We start from the raw sequence: 13134 nt of genomic DNA on the forward strand, positions 1-13134 counted from the left end.
TACATATGCTTATATTATGTGTTCGGCTAATACATTCGCTAACATACTTGATATGTTTCAAAACTATAATCAGACTAAAGGCAAAATACGTTGTTTGTTGCTGTAACAATTTGCTTCCGCAGGCGTAAATCTCTATTTCTTTGAATGTCTCACGTTTGAAGCTTTGTAAAGAATTATATGTTATATTTATTAATTCCATTAGTTCCATTGATAAATTTAAAATACGATCATAACATACATAAAAGTTATCTATACTTTGACAAAAATGATTTCTCTTTAAAACACATTAAGATAACCAATTGGCACATTAATTGATTTTTTTGAACTGCATGTCAAGAATAAAACATTAAGCACACTTTTTAAAAACGAATGGTCACCGAAAATAGCGAGTTTACATTGCGAATTCCACTTTGACCTGTTGATTATGGAAATTAAACGCCTTTGATCAACTCAGTGCTGCGTACTGATTCGTAATGAAATTCGAAAAATTTTCATCATTAAAAGTCAATTGAATTTACTTGTTTTCATTTAAGCGCCGTTGACGCGAGCTATTGCAATCATGACTGTCATTCCGGATTTTGAATTAATGATGATGCACCATCAATTATTATTTCGTTATTAAAATTATTACATTTACTTCTTTAACACAAATTATAATATACATATATCCTTTATGTTATTAACTATTAAGTAACATACAAGAACACCTTTATTTTATGATCCCGCTCATGACGTTGTAGTACAACGAAATGTGTTTTACAGCATTACTCACCTAGCGTACAAATTTTACGACCAGTTAAATAAAGGTCTGTCTGCTCTTTTTTTTAATTTTTTTACTGTATTGTTGTGGAATTTAACCGTCGTCCTAGCCATGGATTATTCAATTCAACAGCTTGAATATGGCTAACTTAAACGGGATTGCAACTAATTATTACAGAAATTCTGCGATAGTAAGTCATTCAATGAGAAATCCGAAAGATCTTTTTGAAGTGAAACTTCTTTTGGCGCATGAGGGTAAGTTTTTTAGGGATGAAACGGCAACGTTTTGATGAAACGGCTACGTTTTGATGAAACGGCTACGTTTTGATGAAACGGCTACGTTTTGATGAAACGGCAACGTTTTTGTCGATGGCGCTGGAACGGAAACCTAAAGCGAAGCGAATTGTATAAATATAAAAGAGACTTAAAAATTAGTTTGCCAAAGAAGTTTCACTTCAGACACGTGTACTTTGTACGCACGCAATTTTTTTCCTCTTCATTTATATCCTTCACTCCCTTCTAATTCTCCTTATTTGTCAACAACTTCTGACGCCTCTGGATCTATAAGTAGTCTCCATAAAAAATAAAAAGTAATTTTAAAAATAGACACAAATATTCGTCACTAATTAGATCTTTGTGCTTTTTGCAGTCGAAACACCTTAGACCTTGGAGTAGCAGTGCTTATATTTTCTTAAAAGAGATAATGCTTTGCCTTATTGCCTCCACTGGTGACAAGAGGGCTGGTGCATTTTTTGCCGGGGAAATGCTGCCAGCATTGTTAGCATCATTCCACGCGGACATGATTTGTACCACAACTATCCGTAAATAGTTCTTAAGTTGTAAATATATGTATATTTTTTATTAAAAGTTATTTATATTGAATTAATAGATACAAAGGTAAAAAATTAAATAATTTACTTGAATATATTAATATAAATATTGTATATTAGTACATAGTAACACAATTCACATTTTACCCCCTTTAATTGAACGTTTTTCTCTTAGTTTTGCTATTTAACGCAAAATTGAATATAATTTTTCCAGTTTACAAAGCATGTACACTAAAGCCAGGGCAATGTTTCAATTCTAGTATTTTAGGTTTGAAAAACAAACAATATTGATTTAAAATAAAAGGATATTTAAAAAAAATATTCAAAAGTACCTACAATACATCTTATAATCACTTCACTCAGGTAAATCGATTAAATTTCGTATGCTTCCGCGATTCGGCAAATTAAAACGACACTCCTAACGGTCAGAAGTCGACACCGAGCCCTTCAGTTGATATCTCGCTATCCGTCCTTCGAGCAATCACGACAACATTTCAAAAAACTTGTCAAGATATCAAGCTCCTACGGTGTTTGGTTCGATATTATAAGGTGTTTTTTTATATATATATTTATAACACAGCATCGAATTGATTGTAAAAAGTTTTGTATTATAAATTACCTACTTTTAAAAAGCTTGAACGTTATGACATTAGTGTCTAATATATAGGGTAGATACCTACTTATTCGAAATAAAAATTGTAACATAAAATGCATAATATTAATTCGATATTGTTATTATTATTCATATTATAATTTAATTCCGTTTGCTATTAAATTAAAGTATTTCAAGACGGAGCCCTGAAACGGGAAGAAGATTATTCCCTTTTTCTCGCGGATCGGAAGCAGATCCCATTTCCTCCGACAACATCAAAGTGAGATAGCAATCAGGTTTATTCGAATCAGCAATATTTTGTACGATATCGACTAGTTAGCTTGCTTCGATCAATTTGTTTGACATTAATTGTGCCAACGATAATATTTATTTGACATTATATTATGTACACTTTTTTTGTGTACAAGTATACAATTGGGTTGTCGTATCTGAGTGTAAATTATGCACGACACAATCTCACGACTCTTACAAATTTAAAAAACAAAATCAGTGTTGTGTCCCTAACGTTCAAAGATTAAATAATAAAAAACCAAATATATTCTAACATATACATTAGTGAAAATAATGAAACTGATATAACATAAGTACAATGATATCTATGGTAAACACGTGGAATAACAAAATGTAATAAAATATAGACCTAAAAATTTATACGTCAAAAATAAATGCTATTAAAGTCAATGTCAAAAAACAATGACGAAGGGCTTTCGATAAAACGAAAAATAGTAGAAATCTCTAAATGGGTATTATTCTCAAATACAACGTTTTCCTCAGCTATTTCCTCAGCAGTCACAGGTGAGATTTATCTCCGGATAATTGGATAAAGAACGCGTTCGCGAAAAGTGATACGGTGTGGAAGAAGTCGAAAGAAAGGCAAAGGGGTGGTGAGGGTATAATAATCTATTTGTTCAGGCGAATGCCCGCCAACTTACGGTAACGTACAGAAATCACTGAAACGCGTATTTGCATTACTATAAATCATATATCGACTTTCACTTATCCATGTCAATAATTTTCAAAACTGATTTGACTGATTGCCCTTTAATATTTGTACGATGCATATTTAGATTTGTTAAAATATTCATACTATTCCATCACAGATCTATATTTTTTCAGGCTATTGAGTTTCCATCAAAACTTGAAACAAAACAGATCGTGTCCTAGCAATTGAATAAATATTATGTTATGATTCCAGCTATTATTTTTTAGATTTTATAATTGTTATTTTTCATTCAAATAGGAACGTGATGTTCAATTTTTTTGGACAGAGAAAAATATTTTAATGAAAAAATAATATTGCCATTAATTGTTTGTTTTATCTCCTTTTGTAATTAAACCACAAATGTAATAAAAGTCCTTCTGATAAAATAATTTCCATTGAAGGCGCAGTAGCTACTCTGATTTCATAATGAGCTATTAACCATATAAACGAAATGAAACTCCACACCTAGCATGCGCCGCAAAATTGTTTATTTTAATATTGAAATTTCAGCTATTGGGAAGCATATATTTTGATAAATACGAACTTACCACAAACAAAGGATCAATATTCATTAAAATTATTAGGATATTTTGTTCAACATTTATTGCCTACATTACTACACCACAGGTGCCGTGCCGCGACATGTTCTATAGTAGGTATGGACATATATCAAATATAATATTCTGATAAACAAATTCGATGAAATATTACTGTTACGTTATCGACATCGTATCGATGAAAAGTCAAAAAGTTATTTGTCGGGTTGTAAGTTAAAAATGAAAGTAAACATTTGAGTCTCAAACCTAATTTACCTACGCTAAAATATATACTTTTCAACATAGGCTATAATGATGAAAATGATGACAAATTTACGGATTCTAAATATCAGCTACTGAATTGTTAATTCTTCATAGACAACCTTAAGATCCGTAGATTTGATAAATTATCGTATACTCATATTTTTTATTATACATCAACAAAGGAATATTTAAGTATATTTGAGCTTATAAAAGGTTTTTACTATGTGATTATTACATAAAATATTAACCTTGTGTTTGTACCTAGATAGAGTTGAAAGCTTTAAGGATAATTAGCAATACTACTCGAATAAAGGAGGACCGAAACATTAGTTAGAAGTATTTTACGGCAATTCTACACTTCATATGCAAAATCAAAGTGCTTTAATATCATAATTTTACAAATCCTATTTCTATTGAATAGGTATACAGATATAAATAACAAATAAACAATTACAACAGTAGAATTTAGTTGGTGTACAAATGGTTTGATAATAGAAAAGATTAAGGTACGGTGTAATAGATATTGAAAAATAAAATTTTAGTGTTTTTGTGTCATCGTCACGCTTCCTTAAAGCAGTGCAGTAATTAAAATACAATTATTTTAGCAGTATTCGAAACACGACTTTACAGGTAACTAACTACTAACTTACAAATATAAGAAACAGTGTTAGAAAGATTCCTTTAGTGATAGATATAGAAAATTACCATAAGATGATAAAGTCGAGTGAAATTACAGACCGTTCGCAGCACTAGTGCTAAAATAGAGCAGTCGGGAACATGTATGTGCTCCCTCAACTCGCCCGCGGGCAAGCGAGTGGTGAAATGCTTTATGCTGTTTTAAATTATATCGTTCACAAAATCATTTAGGATTGTTTTTTTTTATATATTTAAGCGTGATTGTGTGATTCACATAAATCATATAAAGATACACATGTATGTGTGCATATATATAGGAAAATAGAAAAATCGAATCCCTTCCATATTCACATTTGGAAACCATAAACCCCCTTACTTGTGCATACTCGCATATAACATGTAATTATTGTAGTAAATGGCGATTTTACCCGCTTTTAATTGATATTTTGCGTCATGTTCAATCTAGGTCAATTAACTTCTAGTATTTGAAATATTGTATAAGTATTTGAAAAGAGTATTTAGTAATGCAACAAAATTATGGCAAAATAATAATTTTAATTTCATCACAGTTAATCTGGATTAATATAAGAGAAAGATTTCACAAAATTAGTTATATTAATAAACATTAAGTAAAACGGACGTACAAAAGTTAGTCAAACAGAAAATTCATTGTGAGGTAATAAAATTTTATATGGAAATGATAAAGTTTATTTGGTGGCTTTTGGTCACATCTACGTTTCATACTTATTGAAGTTTAGTTCTAGTTTCAGCAGAACACACTACAATAACCCCATCAAAATTAAAACATTCCTAAATACAATTAACAAACAGCAAGTGCAATACAAAAAACAGTAAAAATCAACACGAAAACTAATGCTAAGCGAGCCTTAAGAAGTGAGCGAAAAGTGAGACCAAGTTCCTTTTCAAAACAATAATCGGAAATGTATGTAATAGAAGTACATTGCGCAAAATTCGCGAATGGATGAGTGATTTAGAAGACATATTTACAAAGTAAAGCCCACATAGGGAAGGGTTAGCGTGGCGTAATTCAAGAGCTGTGAATAATTCATATAGAATTTTGATTACCTTGACCATTTCACGTAATGCGACGGTCTGCCACTAGATCTTGATGCCAAACACGTTCTTTATGCCAAGCGATATTTAAGTCTATTACGTTTATCACACCGTTTTTTAAAAGTCTATACTACTGTCTTCGGACGCAGTTCAGGATAATAGCGGGCCCTGAAAATTAATTAAAGCGTTAACTTCAGTTGAAGTAAATAAAACACTCATTCTATCAAAGCCGACAATCATTGCTTAGACAGTATAAAAAAATTATTTAGAATCTTATTTCAATTGCTTAGTCTCAAGATTACTATAAATTAGTATGAATTAAAATTTAATAATTAATAATACTTTCTTAATAGTAGTGCGCATAAAACAAAATGATAACGAGTCCTGCTGTGGAACACTGGATTAAAAAATACTTAAGATTTTGATGTAAGAACATACTATTTGAAATAAAAATAGCTCACACACTTCTTCCTTCTCAGAGGAAAAAACCGTCAAAATTAGAAAGCAATCATGAAAGAACTAAATAATGTTACCTGGAGCAACATGAACGTCGTTAGGTTAAATCGACAGTGTAATGGGTAACCAATTTAGTTGACTCCGGTGTAGATATCTGCGTATCTTTATTTTTTCTTTTTAACTGAGTTTCGAGTTTACTCGACGGAATTAGTTTACAGCAACGTTTGATCGGATATTCCTTTAAAGAAGTTAAACGACGCTGCGGTAACGAGTAATCCGTGCAGCGTTATACAAATAGCTGGATGTTTTTGAGTATTTTTTTGGCGTAATCGAACTCGTTAGTGATTTCTGATTGAGGGTATTCTATCAACTTCAGCCAAGTTTTTGATTGGATTTGTTTCCAATAAGTTCTGTGTCGGCTAAGTTTATTACGAGATTTTAATTTATTTCGTCTTGTGGTGAAAGTGTTGCTATTTAAATTATTTACGCTCTACAAATAAAATTAAATGATTTTCTACCATTTCTTTAAAACTTACAAACATTTTACAGCTTTAGATACATTAGCATAACATAAATAAAAAACTGTTTTTCACCTACAATTTTTACCTATTTTTTAAGATTTAGCTAGAGTAAGTCGGTAAGTACTTGATTCGGGATTTCGACAATTTGATTACTACAACATTGTTTTTTCGTCGTAATACAAAACTTAATTCGAATGTATGATATTAAATTTAACCATTTTCTCTCCATGAAATTTTCTAAATGCGAAAAACTCTGTTGCTCGCTATACACGATAAGTGTTAAACAAGATGCGTTTATTTAATACTTTTCTAGGAAGACGACGAAGTTATTCTATTTTAATTTATACAGTGAAGTGATTCATTCTTTAAGCTCAAATGAATTAGAGATATTTAAATTTTCTTTTATCTAATATATAAAATTCTCGTGTCACAGTTTTCGTTGCCATACTCCTCCGAAACGGCTTGACCGATTTTGATGAAATTTTTTGTGCTTATCCGGTATCTATGAGAATCGGCCAACATCTATTTTTCATCCCCCTAAATGTTAGGGGTAGTCCACCCCTAAATTTAATTTTTTTTATTTTTTAGACAAAATTTTTAATTTCTATTTTTTTATGATACAACATTAAAAAATACATACAACCCTAAATTTTCAACCCTCTACCATCAAGCCCTATTTTTAATAGCGTTTAGCGGCAAGACAACGATTGCCGGGTCAGCTAGTAATATATACTAACTATATAGCGTCATACATGTACCTATACTATTTGTTCGAGCTGCTATTGTAGTGAGTAGTGGCGCTTCGAATGCCATGAAATTGTCGCTCATCGGCGAATGAGAGGGCGACGGGCGGGGAGACCTCACCTAGCCGTCATACTATTCGTTTCTGTGTTGAAAACATAAATGATAACGTTAGTTTTCTTACGTTTTCGGCCAATACACGAATACCTTATTATACGAGTTTTCTTTTATTTCAAATTCAAAATTAAACGTTAATTAGTTTTCATTTTCGATTGATTTTGACGCCACATACAATACGAACATTCTGAATACGCACACTATTATATTTCCCACTCCTTGGCAGATTCATTATTTTTGGCTAAATAGTCAAGTACGAGTATAGCATTCCGTGTGCTTCTGATACGTTATGAAATTTGTTTTTCTTGTTTACACTTTTTTTTTTCAAAATGTCCGGTTGTGTATGTGCGGTGTCTAGTAAAAATTTTAGTATGCAGTAATTTTAATAGCTATTTCAATGAAATTTCTAGATGATGATAGAAATTATTTCTTAATTGCTGAAAAAAAATCTGTTAAAGATTTTATATTACGGAGTTTAGTTTAACATTTTCAATTTTATTTACATCGTCGGTTAATCCGTTTCTCTTTTATATGCCTATTTAATTCTGAAGCACTTTAACAATTATTAATAAAATATTAATAGCACAAAACAATGGAGGAAAAATACCGCTAAAATGTAAGAAAGAAAAACTGTTATTAAGGAAAATTTGTCACAAAAGAGCAGGTAAGGGGAAGATACCCATTTCGGCGCCCTAATTACGGAACTTTTGTACAATACGAGCATACCTACCTACGAAATTTTTGTACCTCGCGTAATAGATCATCCGTGAACTTAAGAATTACTCGCCAACTTTCTTATTCTTATATCTTATACATTTTCATGCGTAATACAAACTGTCATGAGTACTTGTAGGTCTCGATTTTTTTTATTCTCGGTTATTGATTATTAACCATTTATAATAATTCAACGGGTTCTGTGAAAGACCGAACACTCCATTAATAATTTATTTAGTTAAAAGTTTTTCACTTTACGAGAACGAACTTTTATGAACGCAAACTAAAAACTCTTTATATGTCATTTAATATTACTTTTTAAAGTTCGTGTCTAAAATAGTTAAAAACAATTACAATGATAGCGGGTAACTGTTCGAAACTATCGCCATCAAAATCTGACATAATTGTAGTCACGCAACAATGCGATAGCGACATTTTTAAAATAAATGAAAGAACTATCGATAGAACGAAGGCTATCGGTTTAATGTTTTGAAAATAATGTAACTTAACCGTTGTCATATGCTTATGTCGTAACCAGATCGTTAAATCATATCATATCACGGACTGTCGTTTGCGGTAATTTATGAAAAATACCCGACAAAATAAATTAATGCGTGATATTCGACGAGTAAAAGTAAGACTACTATTTAGGCAAAATATTATAATACACGTAGTATTGTTACAACAGTAATCTAAAATGATCCTTCTGTAGGAGCGCTAACGGTTTTTTGTCTTAAATTTAGTTATAGGAGGTGAAAAATCAGAGTTAAAAAAACCCTACTGTAAAATTATACCCCGTGTCATAAATTTATACATCAATAAAACTCAATTTTTAAAATATATTGTCATTCATCATTGTAAGATAAAATTTTTGTCATAAGTAAATTTAGAACTGATAAATACCTTTTTTCTAAATAAAACGGAGAGGTACCCAAAAGGTAGAAAAGTGTTCGCTCTTTATAAATACAAAATATTTTAATCTTATCAGGGTCGTTTAGGTCCCTACTGCATTAAGTCTACCATTAACCCTTACTAAATTCATATGTACTTTACGTCGTTATAAATTCAACGCGCACACAATGCTTCGACAATTTCACGCAGGCAGATTTACCTCGAGAAGTTTAACCGGCGTTGCGAACATTAAAAATTGAAGAAGTCTCAGAAGATGTGGCGGTAACGATAAATATTGAAGTTGAAAACCTCAATAAAACAATAAAAGCCAAGTGAATAAAACCGCTACATAAATACATAATATTGTCAAATGAGGGTACGTTATAATGTATCTTATTATAGTTTGACAATATCGAATCGAACGACTGAAAAATTAAAGATAGAATAAAATTTGATCTTGAAAAGTGTTTACATGACATTATTTACTAAAAAAGTATACACTGAACATTTACAAGCTTGTTTATTTTTACCACTATGAAGTAGTTGTACCTATCGCAGTCCACTGCTGGACATAGGCCTCCCTAAGTTCGCGCCAATCGATCCGGTTTTCCGCAATTCTCATCCAGCCTCCTCCTGCAATCTTACTTTTTAATGAATACTTACATCTTCAATTATGTAATTCATAAGAGCTTTAAATGCAAATTAAATAAACCATATACGCTAAATCATTACTAGGTACATCATGAAAATATTATTTTCTTTTGTAATATTTTAACAAGAAGACCTAAAAATGAGCAATCAAATACATCTGAAATATTGTTTTCACTTGAAACACATCTACAGTTTCAACCCTGGGCATTGCTAGCAGGCGTAGGTTTCAACATTCACTCCTGGGATTTTAGTTTCATTTTACAGAATATAGCGTATTTAAATAATACTAAAACGTTAATAAAGTGCCGTCCTAAACTAACAACATGCGAGTCTTTGAAACCCGTGACTGTAGCACGTATTTTATCTAAGGTACCCGCTGTAACGACGGTATTGGTTTTGTTAACTACGGTATATGAAGGAACATAAGAATTGTATGTTTTATGTTTAAACAGATACATCAGAATCGCAAGATATTGTCACTCACATTGATGAAACAGTGAGTGCCTTTGTTTTATACTCGCTCAACTTCATTTATATGCTAGGACTGTATAAACATGTATTAACTTAGTAAATAGTATGAAAAGCTTTCAGGAAATATATATTCTCCATGTGTAAGTTTAAGACATGATACTGTAATGTTTGTTTTTCGTTGTTGCTGTGACGTTCTTGTGTAGCGGTTCGATTCCCGCTCAGGATTGTTTTTTTTTTTTGTAGTAATATATGTAACTCCTCTAAAGGTATGTCCTAGTAGGTTCTCTTACGTGCCCCGGAGAGCCGTATAAAGTTGTAAATATTGACTCTTACCACAGAAATCTAATCGCTGACACCGAACTGATTTGAACGACCTCATTTGTAAAGAATGTATCTGAATAGCTAGACAGTAAAGTTCAAATAGACTACATGTACACAGATTCAGCTAAGGCTTTTGGCGTAGTTGCCCACAATATTTTACTATATAAGTTAATGAATTACGGTATCTGTGTAAAATTTTTTGACTGGATTACATCGTATTTGCATAATCGAGAAATGAATGTGGAAATCAATCTGACACTATTATTACTACATCCGGTGTACCACAGGATCACACCTTGGACCAATACTTTTCGGAATTTATAATAACGCTAACTTGTTTTAAACACTAGAATATATTTATATGCGGATGATCTAAAAATGTTTAGTAAAATATCAACAACAGATGAATCTTTTAAAATGTAAGCAGATTTAGAAAGACTTATATCGTGGTGTGAACGGTATCACTTAAATGACCAAAAGTGTTATAAAATTACATATAGTTGAAAAATTCGAAATATTCATTATGATTATAATATAAGGGATGATAACTTGGTATGTGTTACTGAAATATACCTACGATTTAGGAATCTTAATGGATTCGAAGCTAAATTTTATCTCACTTATAGAAGATTTATCTTTAGAAACACAAAAGATTGCAAAAAATCACATACAAAATTAGCACTTTTTAATTCATACATCAGAAGCAAAAATGAATATTGTTTAAATGTCTGGAACCCATACTACTAAATTCATAAAAATAGATTAAAGGAATACAAAAATAGAATCAGAATATTGTATAATTCAATTTTAAAAGAGGAAGTATAAATTGATATTTTTAGATATACTGGGAAAGCATTCAAGCGAAAAGTTAAGATGCTTTTTTTTTACATTTGAACTCAACTTACCTACCTACTGTATGAACACACATATATTATTTCAATACATATTTTTTTCAAATGATTTCTTATACCTCCAACCGTTTTTACTTATGGGTAGACTACATTTTAATTTTTATATATATATACAGAATTCACGATGTATTAATCTGTTTCAAAAATTTAATGATACTGTTTGAAGTTGTTGCCTTTCGTTTTTTTTACACATACATACCTAAAATTTTGTACTGTTTTTTATACTTTGTTTTATACTTTTATTGATGAGTTAATTTGTCATAAAATAAATATTTATTAATAGCATAAGTTTCGAGACAGCTGTTTAATGTGTAATGCATGCTGAGTTAGCCTTTAAGTGTGATGTATAGTATTGTTTAAGATATTCTACGCTTAACTATGTACGAATGATAAAAACAATGTATACTATGTTGGGTTCGAATTATATCATTCAAATCATATCAATCAAAATCATATAAAAAATTCGAACTGGACATATAAGTTATGGTGCAATAAAATATGTAAATACTAACACAAAGTTCTTATACACTTTTTTTTATAACACTAAGTCGGCAAACAAGCGTACGTGCTCACCTGGTGGTATGCAATTACGGTAGCTTATAGACGCTTGCAACACCAGAAGCATCGCAAGCGCGTTCCCGACCCAACCCCTAACCTTACTCAACACTTTGAAAGCAGTTTTATTTAAATGTGATCTTCTGTAAGGTCGAGGTACTTTTCTAGTCGGCTAATCCAGATTTTGATCAGGATATTTCCTCCTGTGCTCTAACTTAGTTAAAATATGTTCATTATTACTGTATTTCTTAAGTGTTGTCTTTATTTGTTATTATTAAAAACGTATATTTTGTCAATTGAAGTAATTAAGTATATCATGTTGTTAAGTGGTACAGTGGACGTTTAAACACACCGACCTAATGAAAATATTTACATTCGTTTTGCACCTTTACGGATTAAATAGCAATTAAGCTCTACAAACTGAGTCGGAACTCCTAAACGCTAAATTAGCAGCGAACCTCTCAGAAAATGCTCATTAACTTGTACACAGTGAACAAATATATCTCTTAACTGTTTTGTTCTTCAAACTTTTTTCGCAAGAAGGCCTCAGTAAATTGAACTACAAATCTGTCTCTGGTACAGTTACAAGTTCGAGGAAGCTGTGCACTTAATCAGCGAAGGATTAAGCCGTCTTCACCGGAAACAAGCGTCCAGAGCCGCTCAGTCTTTGGGCGATTTGTCTGATTGCTAAGACGATTTTATATATATTTATTTATTTATAGTCTACAAAAAATCTAGGTCATGTAATGTTGTTAGTAAATAGTTAACATACTCCTCCGAAACGGCTGGACCGATTTTTATGAAATTTTGTGTGCATGTCAGGTACATCTGAGAATCGACCGACATCTATTTTTCATACTCCTAAGTTATAAGGGTGGGGGGGGGGGATTAAGGGTGAAAATAACTTATATGGCAAAACAACGTTTGCGGGGTCAGCTAGTGTTTATATAGATTTGAAGAAATGTACACGTACCTAATGTCAACTTCGGATCATTATTATAAAGCAAGACGTCAACTAATCGATACACTAAAATATTATAGTTTTAAAATACGGAAAACTTGCAAAAATAAGTTACAATAATAAATTTGAA

Source organism: Melitaea cinxia, chromosome 6, assembly GCF_905220565.1.
Source record: "Melitaea cinxia chromosome 6, ilMelCinx1.1, whole genome shotgun sequence".
In the NCBI taxonomy this organism is placed as follows: domain Eukaryota; kingdom Metazoa; phylum Arthropoda; class Insecta; order Lepidoptera; family Nymphalidae; genus Melitaea; species Melitaea cinxia.